This window comes from Myotis brandtii, unplaced genomic scaffold (genome assembly GCF_000412655.1).
Source record: "Myotis brandtii unplaced genomic scaffold, ASM41265v1 scaffold751, whole genome shotgun sequence".
Lineage (NCBI taxonomy): Eukaryota > Metazoa > Chordata > Mammalia > Chiroptera > Vespertilionidae > Myotis > Myotis brandtii.
This window is the reverse complement of record NW_005370994.1, coordinates 1,522,654-1,548,292: the sequence shown is the minus strand read 5'-3', so window position 1 is coordinate 1,548,292 and position 25,639 is coordinate 1,522,654. Positions and strand designations below refer to the sequence as shown.

At 40.3% G+C, this 25,639-nt stretch overlaps 1 long non-coding RNA gene across 1 annotated transcript in view; it reads left to right on the top strand.

Annotated features, from left to right (window-relative positions):
- Nucleotides 1-25,639, top strand: part of LOC102241306 — a 307,752-nt gene that overhangs the window by 137,702 nt on the left and 144,411 nt on the right. Inside the window, exon 3 of the long non-coding RNA XR_314528.2 lies at nucleotides 14,898-15,022. This is a non-coding gene — a long non-coding RNA (uncharacterized LOC102241306). The remainder of the gene's footprint in view (nucleotides 1-14,897; nucleotides 15,023-25,639) is intronic.

The window sequence follows — 25,639 nt, the reverse complement described above, 5'->3', positions numbered from 1 at the left end:
TATTCTTGACCTAGAGAGGTATAACTTGTTTTCAGTTATTTCATTTGGTAAATTATCTGTGTATTGGTGAATTATAAAATAAGTTTGTCTTTTACCATTCTATTATCCTTTGGCTCTTTTCTCTTTACACATTAGCATGTCTATTAAAATGGAAATGTTAATTTGTTTGAACCTTAAATATTTCTCAAAAAACAATAAACTCTGTATATCCATGCATACCATCATAATAGTATTCTAATCTATCATGACATGTTTACTGTATTTCATTGATTCTAATATGCACACCTTTTACACTTTAATATTTATGAAATTGGCTGTTGAATTGAAGACATCTTAGTACTATTTCATGATTTATTCTTTATTAAAATAAGTTTGTCTTTTACCATTCTATTATCCTTTGGCTCTTTTCTCTTTACACATTAGCATGTCTATTAAAATGGAAATGTTAATTTGTTTGAACCTTAAATATTTCTCAAAAAACAATAAACTCTGTATATCCATGCATACCATCATAATAGTATTCTAATCTATCATGACATGTTTACTGTATTTCATTGATTCTAATATGCACACCTTTTACATTTTAATATTTATGAAATTGGCTGTAGAATTGAAGACATATTAGTACTATTTCATGATTTAATGGACCTCACCAGGGCTGTTTCAACCTCACTGGGGCTGTCCCGACCTCACCGGGGCCGTTTCAACCTCACCGGGGCTGTCCTGACCTCACTGGGGCTGTTTCGACCTCACTGGGGCTGTTTCGGCCTCACGGGGCCATCTTGACCTCACTGGGGCAGTGTCGACCTCACCGGTGCTGTCCTGATGTCACTGGGGCCATTTCGGCCTCACCGGGGCGTCTCGACCTCACTGGGACCGTCCCGAAGGTCAGAACTTCTTAATAGGGATATTTGCAATGTAATCTATTCTTGACCTAGAGAGGTATAACTTATTTTCAGTTATTTCATTTGGTAAATTATCCATGTATTGGTGAATTATAAAATAAGCTTGTCTTTTACCATTCTACTATCCTTTGCTCTTTTCTCTTTACGCATTAGCATGTCTATTAAAATGGGAATGTTAATTTGTTTGAACCTTAAATATTTCTCAAAAAACAATAAACTCTGTATATCCATGCATACCATCATAATAGTATTCTAATCTATCATGACATGTTTACTGTATTTCATTGATTCTAATATGCACACCTTTTACACTTTAATATTTATGAAATTGGCTGTTGAATTGAAGACATCTTAGTACTATTTCATGATTTATTCTTTATACAGTATTTATTCTTTCTTAGGACTGTATAAAACAGTGGCATATTATACAACCATGGTTGTCTTAGAATTGACACAAAGTAATTTAAATTTAATCATAGCCAACATTTGTAGTTCACATTTGATGGATATTGTGCAGTGTGTAGTTCAATCTCATTCCATCCTTCTTTTGCTGTGCTTCTCTGTATTGCATAAGCTGCAATGGTTAAAATTTCCCCAGCCTTCAATGTAGCTAGAGCTGAGGCTGAGAATTGAATGGTTTTGCTAACTAGATAAACACACAAATCCTGGAAAGTGAAATCTGGTTCCCTTTGAGTGAACAAGGTCTTGAAGACAACGTGTTCCTCTGCAGAAGCATTCCAGTGGCCTCCCAGCTTCCTGGGTCCCAGGGGCAGCTGTGGAAGCAGCAGCAACAACTTCAGGGGGTTCCTGATTCCAGCTTCCAGATCTCTGGACTGCTATGTACTGTGCTCTTTGACCTAGTCGTTCTGGTGGTGGGATCAAAGGTTCCCTAGTAGGTGAGTTTTGTGTTGTTCTGTGAGCAGTTTCTGGAAGCTCAGCTTAGAATGCGTTCTTCTAGCCCTTCTAACAATTTTTTAAATTTCTTGTATCTATTGGATAACTTCCTGTTTTAAATACCGGGACTAGTTTGGGGGTAACAGTTACACCAGATGGAGAAATTAATTACATTTTCAAACAAATAGATGTGTCAAAAAATGAGGTCCTTTATTCTTTAAATCAATCCTAGCAATTTAAAATATTTTTAGTTATTTTTTTCATACACAAATGTCAGGGTTTGTCATTGTGCTTGAAGTAAACAATTCAATACAAATGATTTTCTTTAGAGAAACCACAGCACTTAGTATTTCTACAACCTCAGAATATGACTATTGAAGAAACATTATTGTTTCAACAACTTCAATTTTTTTATCTAAGGCAGAAGAGTGTAAGTAAATAAGTAGGTGGCTACATAAATAAATCACTGTTAAATAATAGAAAAAGAACCACACAAAATACTCTCACATTTACTCATTTGTCACTTGAAGAAATGGAGTTTAATGAAAACAACAAAACAAAACAAAACCACTACATAGAATATCATCATGAAACATCAGTCTGACCTTAAATAAGTAATTTCATTTTATTATGACTCAGGTCTTCCTTCTATAAATATGGAGAATAAGACCTGTCACTAGCTTGTATTTCAAGGATATTGTCAAGAAGAGGAATATTGGGTAATGTCTTTGCATATACTTGGGAAAAAACTTGTAAGTTTTGGGTCTTATTAAACTTGGATTATGTGCCCTTAGTATTATTCTTATTACTGAGACTTCATAGTGATCAAAGTTAAAATTAAACATATATAGAAGATTGATCTAATTAAAAAACCACAGATCTTTCAAAATTGCTGTTTCAGTCTGCACTGTGAAAGAGCTCTGTGCATAGACATGATAATGAAATATATCCCAAGGTTAAACCAGGACTTCTCTGAAAGCCATTAGGGATCAGTTCAAAGCTAAAAATAATTCACTAATAAATGTTTCTCATTTCAAGTTCTCTTCTCAGAAATGATTAAAAGGTACATTTCAGAGACCAATAATTTTTAGGTTAACCATCACTTTTTTATCTAAGATTTTCCCCCTCTCTTAGTATGTAGATCTGTGACTTAAGATCAATGTGTTCAGTGAAAACTTTCCTTTAGGATATATCAGTAATGTTGAACAAAGAGAAAAATAAATCAGTCACATGTCTTTTTCTTAAAATAATATTTTCATTTCTATTAAGTCTATTTAAAAAATCAAATTGGTGCCTCCAGCTGGTATCTCTTGTGTGATTTTCTATTGGTTCAACCAGAATTAGATATCAAAGAAGTTGATTAAAATATAAGGATAAAAGTAATTTCAAGTTTAGTGTTGGACTATTTCCCTATTACCAAGGTGAGAACAAATGTATGTCTTTCCATCTTTAGTTACGGAAGAGACTTATATATTTGAGTTATTATATCTGTTTTTAAGTAGCAAGAATAGAAATTCCAAGTAGTTTGCATTTCTATTGCTAATGCTCACAAGATAGTTTAATGTGGTGGTTAGATGTACAAATTCTTGGGGTGACTGCATGAGCTCAAAATCTGCTACACCAATTTATTAGCTGGTGACTTAGGATAAATTACTTAACTTCTCTGTGTTTCTCAGTTTGTAAAAGGAGAAAATGACAGTAGCTACCTTTTAGGGTCTTCATTGGCATTAAATGGATTACTACATTTAAGAAGGGTTTATAACAGAGCCTGGATCATGCAAGTGCCCAAATAGCTGTTGTCATTTCCTGTGAAGGGATCACTTCCCACCATTTACAATAACATCTCACTTCCTAATGCGCATGGCCTATGATATTTAGAAACTTGATTTATCATGTGGTCAAAGCCAAATGAAAATTCCTTCTTCTACTTCATACATTTCACATTATGTTAAACTAGAGGCCCTGTGCACGAATTCATGCATGGATAGGGTCTGGCTGGTTGGCCCTGATCAGGGTCAATCAGGCCGGGCCAGCTGTGGGTAGGGACCATAGGCAGTTGGTGGGCTGGCCCCACCTCTGATCAGGATGGGTGGGGGGGCAATCAGGGGCAGGGCCAGCCCAGGGGGAGGGGCCGCAGGCGGTTGGCTGGCAGGCCCCACCCCCTGGTCCAACTCTTGGTCGAACTCCCGGTCGAGGGGACAATTTGCATATTAGCCTTTTATTATATAGGATAACAGAAATCAAAGCAGTATAAAATAATCATAAATCATTAAGCTCAAGGATTGGGTTTGCTTTTAATGCTTCTACAAATACAGGGTGTGGCAAAAGTAAGTTTACAGTTTTTAGTATGTGAAACACAGAGTTTATTATTGTATTATTGGTTATTAATTATTGTATTATTTTCCATAATAAAACTATAAACCTACTCTTGCCACACCCTGTATATTCCTATGGTTTGTTGTGTATATCTGAAAAGGCAGTAAAACTAATCTAAGCCTATGTAACATTACAAACATACAATTTTAACAACCAAACATATTAAACCATTTGATTAGATTCCTCAGCTTTCATACAGTGGATTGCAAAATTACAAAGATGTGGATAGAGCATTTCCCCCTCAAAGTCGTGTCCATAAAAAAAAAGTGTGCCCATCTCTTAAGATACCCCATGGGAAAATAAAGAGTTGGGCAAGAATTCCACACAAAAATAAATCAATTGAAGAAAATTACATACTATGTTCTTTTCTGTAAAAATTCATTATTCATTAGTATAGCAAGATCTTGAAATAATGAAACATATTTAACTATGTTTAACTAATTTCTCCCTAATATTTGATTGCTAGAGGCCTGGTGCACGAAATTCGTGCACTGGGGGGGGGGGCGGTTGTCTCTCAGCCCAGCCTGCACCCTCTCCAATCTGGGACACCTCTGGGGATGTCTGACTGCTGTTTTAGGCCCGATCGGATCGGGCCTAAACCAGCAGTCGGACATCCCTCTCACAATCCAGGACTGCTGGCTCCCAATCGCTTGCCTGCCTGCCTGCCTGATTACCCTTAACTGCTTCTGCCTGCCAGCCTGATCACCCCCTAACCACTTGCCTGCCAGCCTGATCGATGCCTAACTGCTCCCCTGCCGGCCCGATCACCCCCAACTGCCCTCCCCTGCCAGCCCGGTCGCCCCCAACTGCTCTCGCCTGCTGGCCATCTTGTGGCGGCCATCTTTTGACCACATGGGGGTGGCCATCTTGTGCCCACATGGGGGCAGTCATCTTGTGCGAGGGCATGATGGTCATTTTGCATATTACCTCTTTATTATATAGGATAAGATTTATATCCTCATTACTTTCTTGAAGAACTTGATATGGATGATCAAAATCTATGAACTATCTGATTATTAGATTAAGGCCATTGTCTGGTTCCCTCAAGGCAGCCAAGTCCTGCTCCTGGAGATGAGATATTTTATTTTTTTATTTTATTTTGCTTTTAACTGAGGATTGACTGATTATTAAATTATTTTCTAGTTTTTCTTTCCAGTGGGTCTCAGTTAGTGAAGGAAAAATGAACCCTAACTATAAAAAGGGGTTGGAGGAGGGAACTTATCTGGGAATGTCCAAGTTTAGGAATTAAACCCTTGTAAATATTGTATTTATCAGAATCTTGTCTGTGATTTGGGACTTGATGCTTAACTCACTTGGGCTTCTTTTCTTCAATTTGTATATGAAGAAAAAAACACCCAATTCTCTCTCACACAGATGCTTTAGGATTAAATGAGGCAACAAATGTTAAATTGCTTTAGTAGTCAAAAATCAATACAAATATTCAAAGTACAGTTGTCATTCTTTTTGCTGGGACTGTAGTAATGATGGTGTTGAACAAACTGGTGTCATTTGGGAAGTGACAGTAATTGCTTTACAGAAAAGTATTCCCCAGGGTGGCCATGAGAGAAGGAACCTTTAAAGGGGTTTCAAATCCTCCCAGATGTGAATATAAAACTGTTTACTTTGTCTTTTTAAAGTAGAAAATATTGATATGTTGCATTGCTGTAGATGGCTTTAGGTGTGTGCAATGATTTTATAAATTAAATGTATTACCTCCCTTCTTCCTAGTTCTTCTGGTTTAGTGACTTGCTGTTCAGTGGGTCCACTTCATTTATTTGGGAGTGGTGTTTCTGATATTCCTTTAAGATCCCCTCAACCCCCATTCTGTCCATCTCATCATGGGCCCTTTGTTATCTGTGATGTTGTCAAGAAAGTCCTGGATTTGGTGTCAGAACTACTGAGTTCAGGGCCTCTGTCTGTGGCTTACCCAGGTTCACACACTTTGACAGAATGTAATGAAACAGCTCAGTGAAATTCAAAGTGCCATCGATATTTCAAGCTTCTTAAATCTTCAATGTTGTATGCCAAATTCAACCTACATTAAATACTTCTGGATAGAAATCAGACAGTTTGGAATGTTCACTGAGTCTTTTAGCATGGCTAATTTAAAACTATTGCACACACATTTCAAGGTAGGATGCATGGTAGACCAGATAAAACCTATGCAAACTTTAAACAATAAAGAAAAATGTGATGGAACTTCCAAATAGTTATACATTAGTAAAAATAAAGTGTTCTAATTGCTACCCATGTCTTCTATGGTCTGGACTGTTCTGCATTTTGAGGATATAAAGAAGTATAAGACTTGCACTAATGTCTTGAAAAGGTAAATCATTACCAAGCATAGAAAGAGGAAGGAATAGAGAATTCCAGACATGGATAAAGGTGTAAAGTTGAGAATATATATGTATTGCTCAGCTCCCCTGGAATAAAACAGCAGGTTAGAGAGTAATGGGAAGTGAGTCTCTGAGTATTGTCTGGCAGGGTGAGAAGGGTCTTAAAGGCCATTGTGTGCTATTATGGATAATTTTCTATGACAAATACTTTGAGAAAAATTTAATGTATAATCAGCTTAGCTATTAAAATTTGGCTGACATTTTGATTAAGTTTATACAATTCTGAAAATTTCCTAATTTCTTTTAAACAATGGCTTGGAAGATTCAGAATAAATTTTCCTATGCTTTTCAAGAGAATTCTAATATTATTGGAAACAAATACTTCTAAATATGAAAAGAAAGCCATTTTTTGTAATACTCTTTCTAAATTTAAAAACTCATGAAATTTTCATAGTGCAGAGAATTTTGGGGGCAAACGTTATTATTTATATGTAGTCACCCAGAATCTAGACAACCATAAAATTCCTTCAGTTTCTGACAGCCGAAAAAGAAAACGAATAACTAAATACAGACAACCATAACTGGAACATATTCAAGAAGTGGAAAAATCTATTTAAAACTGACAGATCATCAGATGTAGTTTAAGTCAATGGTTATATTTGTGTAAGCTTGAAAGCCAAACAAATATGTCTGAAATCTCATTGGTAAAACACTTTATGATTTTTAAAAAATTATCGTCCTTTGGCAAAAGCTCCTTTCTAGATTTACTGCATCCCACCAATAGAAGAACTGACTCCTGAGAAAATTGAAAATACATCCATGAAAGTGGAAAATTATAAGGTGCCAAGAGTGGGGAAATTGACAGCAACAACGAGTGCCTGCCGGGACCCTACAGCCAGAGAGAAGAGAATGCCAACCAATGCTTCTTTTTTCTTCACGGCCCTTTAAGTTCCAGTCTTGACCGATAAATGGTCCAGGGGATGATGAAAGTGGAGGGAACACATTTTCCACCCCCTCAAAAAATTAAACGTTTGCAGTAGAAGAATTCTTCTTTCATAGGCAAGCATGATTTTTAAGTTTTCCTTTCCATGGAATAAAAATTCCCAAATAAAAATGCTTTGATTCATAGATTAACCCAGACATGTTTATGAGCTGTAGGCCTGACATGCACCTGACAGACACCGCACAGGGTCAGAAAATTGTGTTCTTCGCCCCCATTGTCCTAGACCTGGAGATGGAAAAGGAATTTCTCCCGCACTCCTGCTTGTTAGGTTTGAAAAGAAGGCGATGCTAGTTTGTTACGGCTGATACAAGGTATTTAAGTCAGAGCCCATAAGTTTAGGCTTCTTCCTCCCCCCCTCAGAATTTATTGGGAAATTATGGCTTATAATTATTTTGTTATTTATTTTGAGAGAGGTCATTATTTTTTTGAACCTCCTGGCTCAGTGGTCGGCAAACTGTGGCTCGTGAGCCACATGCGACTCTTTGGCCCCTTGAGTGTGGCTCTTCCACAAAAACCACGTGCGGGCGCTCATGTACAGTGTGATTGAAACTTCCTGGCCCATGCACAGAAGTTGGTATTTTGTGGAAGAGCCACACTCAAGGGGCCAAAGAGCCGCATGTGGCTCGCGAGTCGCAGTTTGCCGACCACTGTCCTAGCTACATTACAGGATTCATGAACTAGAAAATATAGCTCAGAAGCAGAAGTTTTTCAACCACCTGCAACTTACTTCATTTGACAATATTAAGGGGCAGCGTTTCCCATGTTTTCATAGAAATTGGAGTAGTGGGCCAAAAAGCTATAATTAAGGAAGGGTGATGCATTGAACTAGGTTTTATATTAAGAGAAGCATTCTGTTTCATCTTCATTAGGGTAGTTTATTCATTCCACAAACTTATGTTGAACAACCTGTGGAAACAAGACTCTTTGCCTTCATTAGGATCTCCACATATAAAAGAAAAATACCAGTTATACCCAAACTCATTTTGAAATAGCATATCTAGAAAGAGTAAAATCCAAACAAAATAGAGAACTGTTGGTTTGAATAGGCATTGGTTCCTGCAGTTCTTTGAATGCCAGAACTGGATGGTCCCTTATAGATTATCTACTTTAAAGACAATAACCTGTAGCCAAGGTGAGGTCAGTTCTCAAAGCCGATTTTGTTAGAAAATTGCAGAATTAGTATCAGACTCAGTTCACTAGATATTTAGTTCAATTACATTTTTTTTTAGTGTGACATGATCACTCTTTAAAACAAATGAACAGCCCTCGCTGGTTTGGCTCAGTGGATAAAGCATTGGCCTGTGGACTGAAGGGTCCCAGGTTTGATTCCAGTCACGGGCACGTACCTTGGTCGCAGGTTCCATTCCTCGCCACTGAAGGGGCACATGAGGGAGCCAGGCAATCGATGTGTTTCTCTCGCATCAATGTTTCTCTCTCTCTGGCTCTCCCCCTCCCTTCCACTTTCTCTAAAAATCCATGGAAGAATATTCTCAGATGAGGATTAAAACAAACAAACAAAGGAAACCCAAATTGCTTTATGCATTTAATTCCAAGGCAAATCTTCAGATATCCATTCTTGCGTGCTGGGGAGTGGAGGGACTTAGGAAGCTGTTTGCAACAGTGGAGAGTTGACATCCCTGTACGGACTGAGTGCTGTGCCAGGTGCCTCCACTCTGGATATTTTTAAATCCTTGTAACAGCTCTGAAATCAATAGTACCATCTCCACTTTCCGGATGAGAAACACTAGGCCCAGAGAAGCTAAGAAATTTACCCAGATGCACACATTTTGTGAGTGATGGATTTTAGGACCTGCACTTCTTTCTGCCTCCAAATTCTTTGCTCTTTTCACTATACCTTAATCACTGCCTGTTAGAGGATGTTGTGTCTTTCTTCATAAATGTGTCCAATTTTCTCCTGCCACCTGGTTTTGATGACTGTCCAGATTGATTTCTCTTTTAAATTTCTATTTTGCAATTGTGGACTTCCCCCACCTCCCCCCTTTCCATTTATCTCAGTCATGAGGTTGGGGAAAAAAATGAGAAATATGCTGGCTTGTTTGGACTGAGAACATTCCAAAATATTTGGCTGCACCTCAAAACTCTGTTAAAATAATATTATTTATAAAGTTCTGCTTGGTCAACTTTATTTTAAGTTTGGCGATTTCCCACAGGAGGCCGTTCTTTCCTCCTTCCCATTGGAAGGTGTGCTGTTTGAAAGCCTTGGTTGCAAAACATTCTCCAAGTGAGCTCAGATCCTTGCCTTCATAATGAAGGAAGACTTGCTAGACAGTAGCCCCCACCTCTCCGAAGCAGTTAAATGGAGGATCTTCTGAACTCTCAGGCGCTGCGGGGTGGAGTGGTGGCAGGGGGCATACCCTCTGTTTACACTTGAGCCATTGACCCTAGTCACAAAGCATGGCCTGTCCAGCCTCACATTAGGTGGAATTTTAGAGCGTGGCTTTGGTGGGATGCACTGTTCCCCAGAATGCTTTCTGAGGCATCCAGGGTTCATTTCTCCTGCATTCCTCCCCAGCAAGGCTGTCATTGTTAGCAGATTTGTTTAGCTGCCTTAGCAGCTTGGGACCTTTCATTGACTTTTGAGAAGATGATATGATTTTCAGGCAGGGATGAGGCAAAAGGCAGCCAGCAGCAGCCTTACAATGGAACACCCACTGTAACTAGCGGGGAGGCAGGCTTTTGACAGGGCGTACCTGAAAGAGAAGACCTGTCTTTGCCTCAATGTGTCATCGACCACTGTCTAAAATCAATGGCAAAGCAATGTGAATCACGGGCAGCCAAGGACTTGTTATTTAGAAACTTTAACAGATACGGTTTCTCTGAAAGGCCAATCCCTTTCAGACAAAAAGCCATCGTCAATGAGGCTGCAATTCAGTGAAATGACAACACTCAGCTCCCAGGAGCAGCTAACCTAAAGGGAATGTGGGCTAAAGAGAAAGACTGAATAATTAACTCCCAATGTGTTACATAACCGCTTAAACTCCACAATGTGCAGACTTGTGGCTTCATTTCAGGTGTTAGAGAAAGTCCTGTCCCAGTGGCCACCCATTTTCACGTCTCCATCTCCTGTCTCCCTGGCAGCTGGACACCGATGGATTTTCTCAGAACCACAGTTCTCTCCACAAAAGGAAGATTTGGTGGACATCCTGTCATACACAAAGGAAAGCCTGTGCCAGACTAAGCATTAGAACATGGTGTTCTAGCAAATATATGAAATATCGATGCAATTATAAATCGATGAAAACCCAGAGGGAAAGATAATCTCATTTGAGGGAAGATCTTTAAGTTGTTTTTTGTTTTGTTTTGTTTTGTTTTTTTCCTTGTAATAAAAATTGGATCAGGGAACTCAATTTATGAAGTAAAAACTGTCAGCTCCGTATTTCTAGCTGTTGCTGGAGCTAAGGGAAAGAAAGCCAAATCATGCATCTAGTTTGAGTACTTGAAACAACACATTTTAATGTATTAGTTAGGGGGGCAAAACTATCTCCCTTCTTTATGTTTTTTGATTGTTACCCAATATTGTTATTGTTTTAATTCTTTTTCTAATGCTTTTATCTTATGTTCTTTCCCAAATTCAATATTTTCTCCTAATTTTGCCTTCTGTATCCCAGATAATGTTTATGGATTACCAGGATGCCTGGTGGGGTGGTAAAAGCTCATGCTGGGTTGCTTAACATATCTGATGTTACTCTCCCTACAGAACCAGATGGAGAACTGTTGTAAGCAGGGCTGCAGTGTCTCCCTGAGGCACAGTGCCAAGATGAGGACTAAGTCAGAGAGGATCTTAATGGGGGTCATGTAGTAGGGTATAAAAAATTACAGAGAGCTGATTGATAGTCCATTAAAATGGGTGGGGCTGCAGCAAGCAAATGTATCACTCACCACAGCCTGGATCTGCCCTTCATCATGGGAGGGCTGTTTTATTTTATTTTTTTTAATGCAGGACTTAGATCATCTTTGCCAGTCTCTTCTGGAAATTCTGGACTTGCTGAAGGAAGATGCTGAAGTGTGAGAGAAGGAAGGGGAGATATGTGTGGGAAAGAAATGAAAATGGATTGAGACTGTTGGAATGGGAGAGAAATACTTTGGTTTTGACATTATTTTCCAAGAATCATAGGCACTAAGACAAAAATTTCACAATCAATTATCCAAAATTATAATAAAAATGATGAGATTTGTTTCTCAAGTGATGCAAAGTTGGAAAGTATAAACATAATCACGTCATGATGGTGGGGAGGGGAAAGAATCACTGTGTTATTATCTGATGCTGTGTGCCAATGTGAACATAGTTTTCTTATTTCTTTTTATATGTCAAAACAACAACAACAAGACAAAACCAACACCAACACCAACTGGTGTGTTTTAAAATAATTCCTCAAGGTTAATAGTGATAACTTATATTTCATAATTTATTTAGCTGATTTCATTTACTTTTGAAATTACTCTCATGTTTTCAACTACAACTTACTTGGGATTTCTCAGAAGTTCGAAGGAGTGGAGAGTCCATGTGCTGACCCATCACCCACTCCCACAGCCCCACCTCAGCCACCACACCTGCCCATGCGCATCACCTGCTTCTGGTTTATAACTTCACGGAAGATGAGATGTGGTAGTTCCAGTTTGGGAAGCGACTTTAGAAATGTAGCCATTGTGGGCAAAATAAAAAGATGCTCCCCAAGTAGGGAGTTTGGTAATACAAAGAAAGGGTAGTTTTCATCTTCTTTGTCTCCTGCTTTAGTTAGGATTTTTGTATATTGTTTTCTTTTATTAAAACTGTAGTTCAACTGTACTGAGTGATTAGAAAATATGGACAGTCAGGGGAAAAATGTAGCACCTAACAAAATGGCATATTTATAAAAAATTATAATCCACACTTTTCCTAAGAACTATAGTTAATGACTATTGTGTAGTGACTTTGGTTTAGAAAAATGTGCTTTGAATTGCTTATACAAACTTTATAGCTATGTGAGTCCGGATGTTCCTGTAGCATAAAGTAGTATACACAACCCAGAATCTACACTAAAATTCGAAGTAAATAGATCTATCCGTAGGGTAGAGGCAAATGAAACATAAAGATTGTTTTTATATTTGTAGTTTTCAGTGAAAACATCCCTTAATAAATCCAAGCTTTGCCAAAGTCCCACTTCATGATGTTTACTTGGCTTAGGGAAATAGTATGAGGCCCATTTGCTTTGGAAAGTTGGGAAATAATTAAAACAAAGAAGTATTTGCCACCCAAATTAAGTTTTCAGTTGTCTAGTTCTGGACTTTTTAAAAGATGATGCTGTATTCTCTGAAGTGACTGAGTCATGTATGTCAAAATTCCCCATGGAAAATGCTTTCGACATATCCTGAATTATTTAGAAGGAAGTTCAACACTTCTATTACTAGGAAGAGTATACAGGTAGCCCTATACAATCAATGCAGGGTACAATTGTAAGGTGTCCACAAAGAAGTTGGAAATATCACCTTCAATGAGTTAGTCTGGAAAAATCTACATGTAACAGATTAGATTAGCACTCTCTATGGGTAAACCAGGAGATACCTGTAAATGTAGGTATCTGCAAAGTCCTGATAACATGTAAAACTCCCATTCAGGAGACTCGGAGAGAAGCAGAACTGGAATAGGATTGTGATGTAGCAATTTGAATTTAACCAATTTTATGATACACTTTTATAGGAAGACAATATCCAAAGAAGGGAGATGGTTAGCCAGGAATAATTTTTCAAAAGTGTCAAGAAGTACCATTTGTCAGAACATCTCCAGGACTCCCTAGTCTTTATAGTTCGATGACACTTCTCAAGACCATCTACCTCAAGCAAATTACTGATCATAATTTAGCTTCCCATGATGTTTTACAGGAGAAGAATATCTGACTAGTTGGTGCAAACTTTCTGGTCTTTTGGAGATATTTTTTCTCTCTTTGCAGATCAATAATTGACTTGCTGGCTCTTAATGGTTTGATTAGTGGGAGTTGGTTCTCCAAGCCAGAATCACTTCTAGGTGCAATGATAACATTGAGTTTTAATGTAAGTGCTGGAGGCTTCCATGACATTAACAGTATTTCATCTTGCCCTGATCTCCGCGTGTTCTCTAGCCCAGTTAAGTGGTTTCCTAGTGAAGAGAACAGACTAAGAAAAAAACTGGGGTGGCATAAAATAGTGTTTGAGAAAATTCAAATGCAAAGGGAAAAGAGATTGTGAGATTAAAATATTCAATAAATTAAAAAAAGAAAAGAATTTTTATTGTACTCTTTATATTTTTAATACATTTTTTATTTTTCCCATGCTACGTACAATGAAAATACATTGCAATTGGAATGTCAAAATAAAATAAAATGATAATCTATACTAATAAAAGGGTATTATGCTAATTAGACTGGACATCTTCCGGACATCCTTCTGGAAGTCCTTCCGGACAAAGCAGAGGCGCATAGGGGCGACCAGACTGGCAGGGGAGGGCAGTTAGGGGAGACCAGGCTGGCGGGGGAGGGCAGTTAGGGGCAACCAAGCCAGCAGGGAAGGGTAGTTAGGGCTGACCAGGCAGGCAGACAGAGTGGTTAGGGGCGATCAGGCAGGCAGGCAGGCAGGTGAGCGGTTTAGAGCCAGCAATTCCGGTTTGTGAGAATGTCACACCCCTGCAGGATCCGGCCTAAACCGGCAGTCAGACGTCTCCCAAAGGGGCCCGGAATGGAGAGGGTGCAGACCGGGCTGAGGGACCCCCCTCCCGTGCATGAATTTCATGCACCAGGCCTCTAGTATTAAAATTTAAAAAAAAAATGGAATATTGATGCTTGATCCTTTCTAGTTCTTAATCATCCTGACCTTATAGTTAGACTGGCATCGCTTTGAGTGGTTCAGATAGAATTAACATTTGGGGTTTAGCATACGAAGGTACTGTGGCAGGCATTTTACACATTACATTTCATGGAATTTGTTTGATCAAAAACTGGTCAACTCAATTAAAGCAGTATTTAGGAGGACTATTAAATGACCTCAAAAAGACTAAGTAATATATTTTCCCTTTTTTCCCAACCTCCACAAAATAGAATATCAATTAATTACTTATTTTATTTTATTACTTTCTACACAGGAAAAACAGTGATCCTGGCCAGTGTGGCTCAGTGGTTGAGTGTTGAACTATGAACCAGGAGGTCACAGTTTGATTTCTGGTCAGGGCACATGGCCTGGCTTGTGGGCTTGATCCCCAGTGCCTGCAGGAGGCAGCCAATCGATGGTTCTCTCTCATCATTGATGTTTCTACCTCTCTCTCCCTCATCCTTTCTCTCTAAAATCAATAAAAATGTATTTAAAAAATAAAACAAAACACAAAACAGTGAAAGATCTGGATCCTTCATTTTACAGGGATGGCTGGTGTGACTCCTCAGTGGACTCTGCCCTGAAGAGGTGACGTGTTCTCCAAAGGGCCCAAGTTAGTATCCCAAGAGCCTCAGCAAAGGGACTGTGTTCTCCCCCTATCAAGCCAAGAAGTAAGTTTTCCTTTATCCTTTCTTTGTGTCAAATATATTAAATTAATGAGGTTTTTAAAACGATCTTCACCAAGTTTGGTCAAGGTCCTTCTTCCCTCTGTTTAGATGACTTGATCTCTCCAGGGCTATCGTTGTCTTTTGTTTCACATGCTGGAAGGTGGAGGTCCATCTTTGTTGCAGGCTTTAAGGTTCTCTTTGAGTCAAGCTGGTTTATTTCGCATCCCTACTGTGTACTTCTGTATAGACAGATCCTATCCTAGGTACTGACTGACCTCTTGGTGAGTTTGTCAGTTTATGTTTTACAAAACCCTTTAAGGTAAAACTAGATTTATAGGGAAAGGAGGCCAATAATATATTCTTAATCACTTTGTCTTAATGAGTGTGGCCTCAATTATGGCAATTTTTAAAAACATAGCTTTTGAGTTGAAGGGTTTGTTTTTTTAAAAAATAAGACTATTCTTGTGTGTGGTGGGGGGGGCAGGGGAAGCACAAAATAATTTCATTCTGACTCTGAAACACAGTCAAATTTAAATAGCATTGACATAATAGAACTATTGTGGTTTGGGACTCAGAGATCTGTGTCATCAGTGGCTTTGCTCCTCAGTGATATCAAGATTACTACAACTCTCTGCTTCTACAAAGGTGGGACTGAACTAAATTATTTTTTAAAGATATTTAACAATTTTAAGACATTTTAATCTACTTTCATATGGCAAAATCCTTTTATGTATAAATTAAAATTATTCTGAAGTTACAATTTTCTAATGTAGAGGCATCATTACAGTCTAGTGTCAGATACACTAGTATGGAACGGCATAACTATCTGGAACTCACATGCTGTAGGTATAATAATAAGCTCTAATGAGCTTCAAATAGTATCAGTGAAAATGTTTTTGAAAAGGCACACCCTCTTATCTTTTATTGAAGAAATGCTGTCCAATATGAATGTAATAAGAGCCATGTATGTAATTTAAATGTTCCAATAGTAGTCACATTAAAAAAAGTTAAAATATGTGAGATTGCCCTAGCTGGTTTGGCTCAGTGGATAGAGCGTCGGCCTGCGGACTGAAGGGTCCCAGGTTCAATTCCAGTCAAGGGCATGTACCTTGGTTGCAGGCATATCCCCAGTGGAGGGTGTGCAGAAGGCAGCTGATTGATGTTTCTCTCTCATTGATGTTTCTATCTCTCTATCCCTCTCCCTTCCTCTCTGTAAAAAATCAATAAAATATATATTTTTTAAAAATAGGTGAGATTAACTTTGCTACTATATTTTATTTAACCTGATATATCCAAACTATTATTTCTTCTACATATAATTAATATAAAAAATTTGATGAGTTGGATATTTTGTATTCTTTTTTTTAACTCAGTCTTAGAGGGCTGGTGCACATTTTAAACTCAGAGCATACCTCAATTTGGATTAATCACATTTCAAGTGCTCAATAGCCACATGTGGTTAGTGGCTACCATATTCGACAGTGCCAATTGAGATAAACTACTTTATTCTAATCATCACTCTAAAAACTATATATTAAAATATGTATTTAAAAAAACCCCACCATAGCTTTGTGTTCAACTGAATTTCAGTTAATCTTTTGAGAAGACTGTGTTTGCTCAGGTTTTGACAATATGACCAGTTTCACACAGCACAAACTGCAGGGACGTCAATCACCTTTTAGAGAATGTAGGTTGTGCAACGAATCCCAATTATCCAGCTTCCATGACAGGAGCGGTGATGGCTTTGCCTGGAATTTCAAAAATGGACTCAACTTGAAAGTGACATATTTCATTGTGCTCATTGCAAAACTGATGCCCTATCAGAAAACCTATTTTTCCACTGCCTCTAGAACATTGACCACTGCAAACAGATTTACAGAGGTTTCACATATACTGCAGACAGTTCTCTCTGCAAGCCCCAAAGCAGAAAAAAAATTCATCCAGACTTATGCCTTATTGCAAATATTTTGCACAACATTGTATTCATAGCTTGAATAGAGATGTTACGTAATAATTAGCTTTTTGAGTTAAAACATTTAAACATGATTTTCTTCCTTTTATTTTGCACCAAGTTTATATTTTAAAATAGAAATATGAGCTGTTTGGGGAAGGGCTAGAACTAGGTTTGAATCTGATTTAATATGTGTTGAAATCTCCATTCAAGAGGTCCACGTCAATTAAACAAAGATTGTCTCTGTGAAATGTCTTTTAAGAGGAGGCATTTTACAAGGAAACATGCTTTCCTCACCAACTTTCCAAATGTGTCTGAGTCACACAGCTTAGATTTATGTCAAGTTCTTTGTAGAGCTTTAAACTTAAGACAGACCTTTGAAATGAATTAGCCTTTGCTTTACAGGTATGTGGAGAGCTTACAATGAAAGGCAAATGTAATGAATCCAGTGAGGAAAGACATCACGATCCCAACCCTTGAGTCCTGATCCAGTGCTGGTTTTAAGACCTTAAATTCTTCAAGCACTTGATCTTCTCACAGAGGTTATGGAGTTTCAGGATGCTTACACATTGAAGAGTTAAGCAGATATAAGCTGGTGTCATGGACCTTTAGATTTTTTTCTAGTCCAGCAATTTCTTTAAATTTTTTTAAAATATATTTTTATTGATTTCAGAGAAAGGGAGAGGGAGAGAGAGAGATGGAAATATCAAAGATGAGAAAGAATCATTGATCGGCTGTCTCCTGCACACCCCCTACTGGGGATGGAGCCCATGACCCGGGCATATACCCTGACCAGGAATTGAACAGCGACCTCCTGGGTCATAGGTTAACACTCAACCACTGAGCACACCGGCTGGACTCTAGTCCAGCAATTTCTAACTTGAGTGCCCTGGCCAACTGTGCTGGAATCATCTATGCTGCTGATCAAAATATGGTGCTGGCTTCTCTCTTTATCTTCAGATCAGGATCTCAGGGGAGGTTTGGTGATTGTCATTTTTTATCAAAGCATATAGGTGACCTTCTGTACAGTTGGGATGGAGAAGCAACCCCCCCCCCCCAATCTTGTGTTCTTCAGCTGAGAAAATAGGAAATGAAAGAATTTCAAGTATTTGCATCATAGCTCAAGGTCAGCCAATGTCAGGCTTGGTATCAGAGCCCATCTGAACTTTCCTCTAAATGACTCTGTCTCCCCTAATACTATTCTATACCACATGCTGAACTAATTAAAGGGGGGTGGGGAAGAACATATTTTAGGTGCATTTTCAACAATAATGATTTAAAAAAAAATATTTTGCTTGAAATAAAATTAACCAGATTCCTTTTAACCCAGTTATTCTTTAATCAAGCTTTTACTATCAAACTTTGCAATAACATTCTTCAGACACTTTTACAAGCAAGTTTTCCTAAGCCCTCCTTCATTTTTAAGGTATATGAGGTTTAAGATAATGTACGAAGATGCCCATATATTTTTTCTGTGGAAGTTGGAATCATTTAGGTAGGTTTATGTAAATTTTATGCAAATCGAACACAGTTTATGCCCCAAACATTATGATGATCATAACTATTTTATGCACCAAAAGTTGGCCTTCAGGAAGATCTTGCTGAGGACTGATGTTCTATGCAGCCTCCTTCTGCCTGGATTTTTGTGACATTTCTCATTGTCCTACTTGGAAACTCAAAGACTTGCAGTACGTGAATAGAGGGCTGAAATATGACCCTCTTTTCCTCCAACCTAGGCTAAACTCTCACTTCAAACATTTGGAGGCTGACTCTGTGCAGTTTCCTTTCTAATTCTCCAGTACTGCTCATCTTGATTCATTTATGCCACAAAGTAACAGTTGTTTAGATTACAATTTTATTGAGTAAAAAGACACACTCTAAAATGTATGGAAAACATGACTAAATTTTATTAGATTTAAGAGTGACTGTTTGCCAACAGCTAAATTTAGAAAGAATAAGTTCCTGACAATGCAGCTTGAGAGAATATTTTAAGAGGTGATGATTTCATTAATTTCCAGAGCTTTATAGCCAGCTGGCAAAGGTTTTTCTATACCATTGTGGCTTGCCTTTGAAATTACTTTCTTTTCCTAAATTAGCCTGTTTGAGTTAAAATGACACACTAGCAATAATAATAAGATAAAATTGACCTCTTTGTATAATCTTTAAGTATCTTGGCTAACTTAAATAATAGTACCTGAGTTTATAACTGCTGCAGTGTGCTATGTAAAAAGAGATTGGTATTAGGGACATTTATTGATCCTCATATTAGTTTTACTGGCAGATAAATAACACATAAAAATGAAATCATGTACACAGAAAGCAGAAAAAGACTTCTAACCTTAAGAAGGAATTTCCCATTTACATCTCCAACATCTAGTTGTCTCACTTGTGATGGTAGAAAGAACACTAAGCTTGGAGCCAGAGGATCCAGGTTCAGAGGATGGTTCTGCCACTTTACCTATATGAGTTTCTGTCAGTAACAGAACTTCTCTGAGCCTCAGTTTCCTCATCTCCAAAATGGGGATATTAATGCTAATGTTGCCTTTTTCACATCCTATCTAATAATAGACAAACATGGTAATTGACCATACCTTCACTATGCCTCCCACTGGCTAATCAGCATGATATGCAAATTAACCCAACAAAGATGGCGGCCGGCAGCCACACAGCTGAAGGGAGCAGGAGGCTTGCTTGCTCCAGTGATGGAGGAAGCCAAGGTTCCCAGCCTGCCGCGACCTGGCTGTGAGCTCCACTGAAAGCAACAAAGTTTCAATTATAGAAGGTAAATAAACCCCAGATACCTGCTTTCAGCCAGCCATGGCCTCTGAGCTGGAGCGAGCAGGAGCCAGCTCTCAGCTCCAGTGACGGCAACAAAGTTTCAATTATAGAAGGTAAATAAATCCCAGAATTAAAAAAAAAAGAAAAAAAGGAGAGACTGGGAGCTTCAGTCACTGGCCAGCCTGAAAACAGCCATCAGTCCCTCATCCAGGCTGGCCAGGCACCCAAGCAGGACACCCACCCTGATCCTGGACACCCTTCAGGGCAAACCAGCCGGCCCCCACCCGTGCACCAGGCCTCTATCCTATATAGTAAAAGGGTAATATGCAAACTGACCCTAACAGCAGAAAGACTGGGAATGACTGGTCACTATGACACACACTGACCACCAGGGGGCAGACGCTCAATGCAGGAGCTGCCCTCTTGTGGTCAGTGTGCTCCCACATCGGGGAGCTCTGCTCAGCCACAAGCCAGGCTGACGGCTACCAGTACAGCGGGGGGGGTGGGAGCCTCTCCCGCCTCCTCAGCAGTGCTAAGGATGTCCGACTACAGCTTAGGTCTGCTCCCCGCTGGCAAGTGGACATCCCCCGAGGGCTGCCGGGCTGCCAGAGGGATGTCTGATTGCCAGCTTAGGCCCAATCCCCTGGGGAGCAGGCCTAAGCCAGCTGGTGGTCATCCCCTGAGGGGTCCCAGACTGAGAGAGGGCGCAGGCTGGGCTGAGGGACCCCTCCTCATGAGGGCACAAATTTTTGTGCCCCGGGCCTCTAGTCATCTTATAAAAATAAAATAATAAATATGAGTGACAAGAGGAGAAACTTCACTCCCCAGAATTCTAAGGAGTTTGTCTCATGGAGAGAAAAGAAGTCAGAGAGCATGGTTAGAATGTAGGATATTGTATATGCATCCTACAGTGTGTGCAGGGGAGTGTCCTGGATCAGGTCAATCATGTCTGAGCAGCAGGAGGAAAGGAGAGCACACGGGAAAGGGGGTCTCTTGGGTGCTGTGAGCACAGCACTCCCGGGAAAGAAAGGTTTAGAGAGAAGTATCTATTCTAATATATAAAAACCTAGGGTCCGTAACATCCAAAACAACCAAAGGCTTGACCACCGACCAGAAGTCAGTACTGGGTTGCCATGGCTGACTGCCAAGGGGGCTATGAATCAGGCCCAAAGAGAGTCCTGGAGAGAAAAGCAAGGTTTGATCTGTAGCCTCTGTGGCAGATGTTGAGCACTTGCCTCTCTCTTTCGCTCCAGGCCTGGCCAGCAGCTTAGCCTCTCTTTCTCTGGGGCCTCCACTGGGGATGCTGATCAGCCCCGCCTCTCTGATCAGGCCCATTGATAGGCCTGGAGACACTGATTGGCATAGAAAATGACCAATCAGAACTAAATCTGGGTGAAGTGTGAGGAGCCAATGGCTGCCTAGGAGGTGGAGCTTTTGACACTGATTGGCATAGATACTGACCAATCAGAACCAAATCTGGGTGAACTGCGAAGGCAGAACCTCAGGTGGGGGCCGAGGAGGGGTTTTAAGGGCAACAGCTGCTTGGTGTAAGGTGTAAGAAAGCAGTTCAATTTTTTTAATGACCGGGTTGGCAGTATAGTGCATATGGCTGGCTATCAGTCCAGATATAGGGATTATGTATTTTATCTGCCAGGAGCATCTCCTCCTGATGAAAAAGGCTTTCTCCCCCCATTTAAACAATCCTATCTTATATAATCTATCTATACTACTAAAAGGGTAATATGCTAATTAGACTGGGTTGACAGGCCATCTTCCAGACATCTGACTTCCTTCCGGACAAAGCCATGGTCATGGGGCCCAAGGCAGAGGCTGTTTGGGGCAATCAGGCTGGCAGGGGAGGGCTGTTGAGAGCAGGATCAGGCCGGCAGGGGAGGGCAGTTAGGGGCAACCAGTCAGGCAGGCAGAGAGGTTAGGGGTGATCAGGCAGGCAGATAGGTGAGCAGTTAAGAGCCAGCAGTCCCAGATTGCAAGGGGGATGGGATCGGGCCTAAACCGGCGGTCGGACATCCCCCTAGGCAGCGGTTCTCAACCTGTGGGTCGCGACCCCTTTGGGGGTCGAATGACCCTTTCATAGGGGTCGCCTAAGACCATTGGAAGACACATATATAATTACATATTGTTTTTGTGATTAATCACTATGCTTTAATTATGGTCAATTTATAACAATGAAATTGGGGCTCACCACAACATGAGGAACTATATTAAAGGGTCGCGGCATTAGGAAGGTTGAGAACCACTGCCCTAAGGGGTCCCTGATTGGAGAGGGTGCAGGCTGGGCTGAGGGAACCCTTCATGCATGAATTTCATGCACTGGGCCATTTGTCTAATCTAATAAAAGGGTAATATGCAAATTAACCATCACTCCGCCACAAAGATGGCTGCGCCCATAGCAGCCAGGGCAGGACGCTGGTGTCATCACCCCGGTGATGAGGCCAGCGTCCTGTGCCCTGGCCATGGAGGGAGAGAGGGCATCTGGGCAGGCAGCATGCCCCCAGCCTAGTGGACACAACACAGGGCGGCCTCTGCGCATGAGCTGCAGAGGAAACACCTTTTCTGACCGCTTATTGGCTAAGCTCCCTGTACACTAGCACTAGCAGTGTTCTTGGTAACTTGGGTAATAAGAATCCAAGAAGGTGATCTAGGGTTTTTCCACCACACTCCTGGAGGAAAAAACTAAAGTCCGCTGCTGGAGGGGCTAAGAAATGTCATATCCTGCCCTAGCCAGTTTGACTCAGTGGATAGAGCCTCAGCCTGCTGACCACAGTGTCTGGGTTTGATTCTGATCAAGGGTGTGTACCTAGGTTGCAGGGTCCTCCCTGACCGGGGCCCAGGTCACAGCTCATGCAGGAGGCAACCAATCATAGTGTCCCTTTCACATTGATGTTTCTCTCTGTCTTTCCCTCTCTCTTCTAAGCTCTCTAAAAATAAATGGAAACATATCCTCAGGTGAGGATAAAAAAAAAGAAAGAAATGTCATATCCTATGAAAGACACATCTTGAAAATGCCTAAAGAAAGTTTTCATTTTTTCGTGGTGAAGGGACTGGAGTCCGTGTTGATGAAAACACCTTGGCGGCTGCGGTGGCTAGCAGTGGCAGCAGCAGCAGGGTGATGGGGCTGGCACCTTCCCCTGATCAGCCTGGTTACCTCCCGCAGAAGGAGGCCAGACTGTGGCTTAGGCCCGCTCCCTATGGGGAGCGGACCTAAGCCGTCAGTAGGACATCCCCTGAGGGCTCCCAGTCTGTGAGAGGGGGCAGGCTGGGCTGAGGGACCCCTCCACCAGTATGCTAAGTGTCCTTCTGACTGTCTGACCGGTTGCTATGATGCGCACTGACCACCAGGGGGCAGGCATTCAATGCAGGAGCTGCCGTGATGCTCACTGGCCATTTACAAAGAAACGGCACCATGGAACTGGTGCCCACAAAGCAACACTCAGCTTCTCCCAAGTGGTACACATGCCCCGCCACCACCCTGGAGCAACACCCCACCAAATTGTAGCCAATGCTGACAAGACCCCATGGTGCAAAATGTGGCCCACAGCCCAGCCCAGCCCAGAAATAGTCACTGTGGGCACCGGGTAATGATGTCATGTAGCAACGCCTAGCTTCCTCTCCCTAGCAACTAGCCTCCTTGGAGTTTCTTCAGTCCAGGAACACAACTTGCTTTATAGCCAGGTGGAAACATTTTATAGTTCAACCAAATGTTTGTGAAGCGTTTTCTCATGCCTCATCGCAGATGATCCTCACAGAAATCCTGGAGTAGGTAGATAGGAGACTCAGTAGAATCCTAGTTTCTTTTCATTAGCAAGACAATGGAGATTTAGGAGGTTAGAAACTTGACCAGACTGAAGAGAAGAAATGCTGGAACTTGAAAATGACTTCAGGTTTTGTCACTGTGCAGAATACAGACAAACACTGCTGCAGATAAATATTTTACTCTTTGTTCTCCCTGTATGATCTACAATAATAATATATTTTGTGTTGATATTTACTGCTGTGTTACTGACAATTACGTGAATGAGAAGTTGGGGTGCTTCACTAGGTTGGAAAAAGTTTAGCTACATCAGAAAGTAGTTCTAATTAAGCAAGTTTATTCTATATCAGCCGTGGGCAAACTACGGCCCGGGGGCCGGATCCGGCCATTTGAAATGAATAAAACTAAAAAAAAAAAAAAAAGACTGTACCCTTTTATGTAATGATGTTTACTTTGAATTTATATTAGTTCACACAAATACTCCATCCATGCTTTTGTTCCGGCCCTCCGGTCCAGTTTAAGAACCCATTGTGGCCCTCGAGTCAAAAAGTTTGCCCACCCCTGTTCTATATATATAAAAGACCAAGTTGACTTGCGTATGCATGATACATATAAAACTCTCACTCACACCAATTGCACGCATTTGTTTCGTTCTGTTATTGTGGATCATGAATTTGGTTGTGTTTGTTGGCATTTCTATTATAGAGAAGGAGCGAATAGCAATATTAAAATATTTCTTCTAATTAATTTACTTTCAATGTGCATGAATCTGTGCACCAGGCCACTAGTTTAGAAATAAAATGAATAGATGGATGGATCCATGGATAGATGGATAAACTAGGTTAACCCCTGTACTGTATCACCTTTTTTAAAAATACATTTTATTGATTTTTTATAGAGAGGAATAGAGAGTTAGAAACATCAATGCGAGAGAAACATGGATCAGCTGCCTCCTGCTTACCCCCCACTGGGGATGTACCCGCAACCAAGGTACATGCCCTTGACTGAAATCGAACCCTGGACCCTGCAGTCCACAGGCCAACACTCTATCCACTGAGCCAAACCAGTTAGGGCTGTACCACCTTTTGAAGAAAATCTTTAGTCAAGATCTTTGAGATGGCTGCTCAATGGGCAAGTGGAGGCCTCAGGGTTGCTCAGAATTCTTTAGGTTTGACATGTAATTTTTTGTATGTTTTAAACATTTGAACAAACACAGGCATTTCTGTTTCTTAAATAAGACCAAAGGTGGGTGAGTTGGCTGCTTTAGGAGGAGCCCATTCCACTGCTGGAAGGTTTGGCCCTCTTCAAGTTGATCGTGCTAACGGCTACCTTGGATCCTGACTCTGTCTTCAGAGTCCCAGAGCACTGTTCTTCCCTTTGACATATGGCAGCACTTCTTTAAGCAACATGCTCAGTGCCCAGATATGGGTGGAGAGCTGTTTTCTGAGTGTCAACCCATGATTAACAGCATTTAAGGCCTCCATAAAGCATTGCAGGTCAAGTTAAACTTGGAGTGCTGAGAGTTAATTCCTACTTTATCTTTCTGATATTCTCCAACTTACAAACATGCAAGCCATGCATTAGTAGTCAGTCTTTGAAGCTGAGAGCACAACTCCAGATTTAAAAGGTGTCAAGGTCTCACTAGGAGCAAACAGGCCTACAAAAGCCCATTTTATCCATGATGCTCATGAAGTATAGCACTAAGTTATTTTGTAATACAGTGGCTCTCTACAGTACTATATTTACATAGAAAAATGGAATCATCAAAAATCTATCTTCTACATTTTCAATGAAGGATGAATCTCCTTTTTTATTGATTTTTGAAAGAATAAAGGAGAGAGAGAGAGTGGGGGAGAGAGAGAGAGAGAGAGAGAGAGAGAGAATGAATGTGAGAAATAAATATTGATTGGTTGCCTCCCATAAGCACCCTGACTGGGGATTGAACCCACAACCTTTTGATGTACAGGAGAATGCTCCAACCAACTGAGCCACCCAGCCAGGGCAGGGATGAATCTTTTAATTTATAATTTATTCCCTTAATAAATACTTTCTTTCTTTCTTTCTTTCTTTCTTTCTTTCTTTCTTTCTTTCTTTCTTTCTTTCTTTCTTTCTTTCTTTC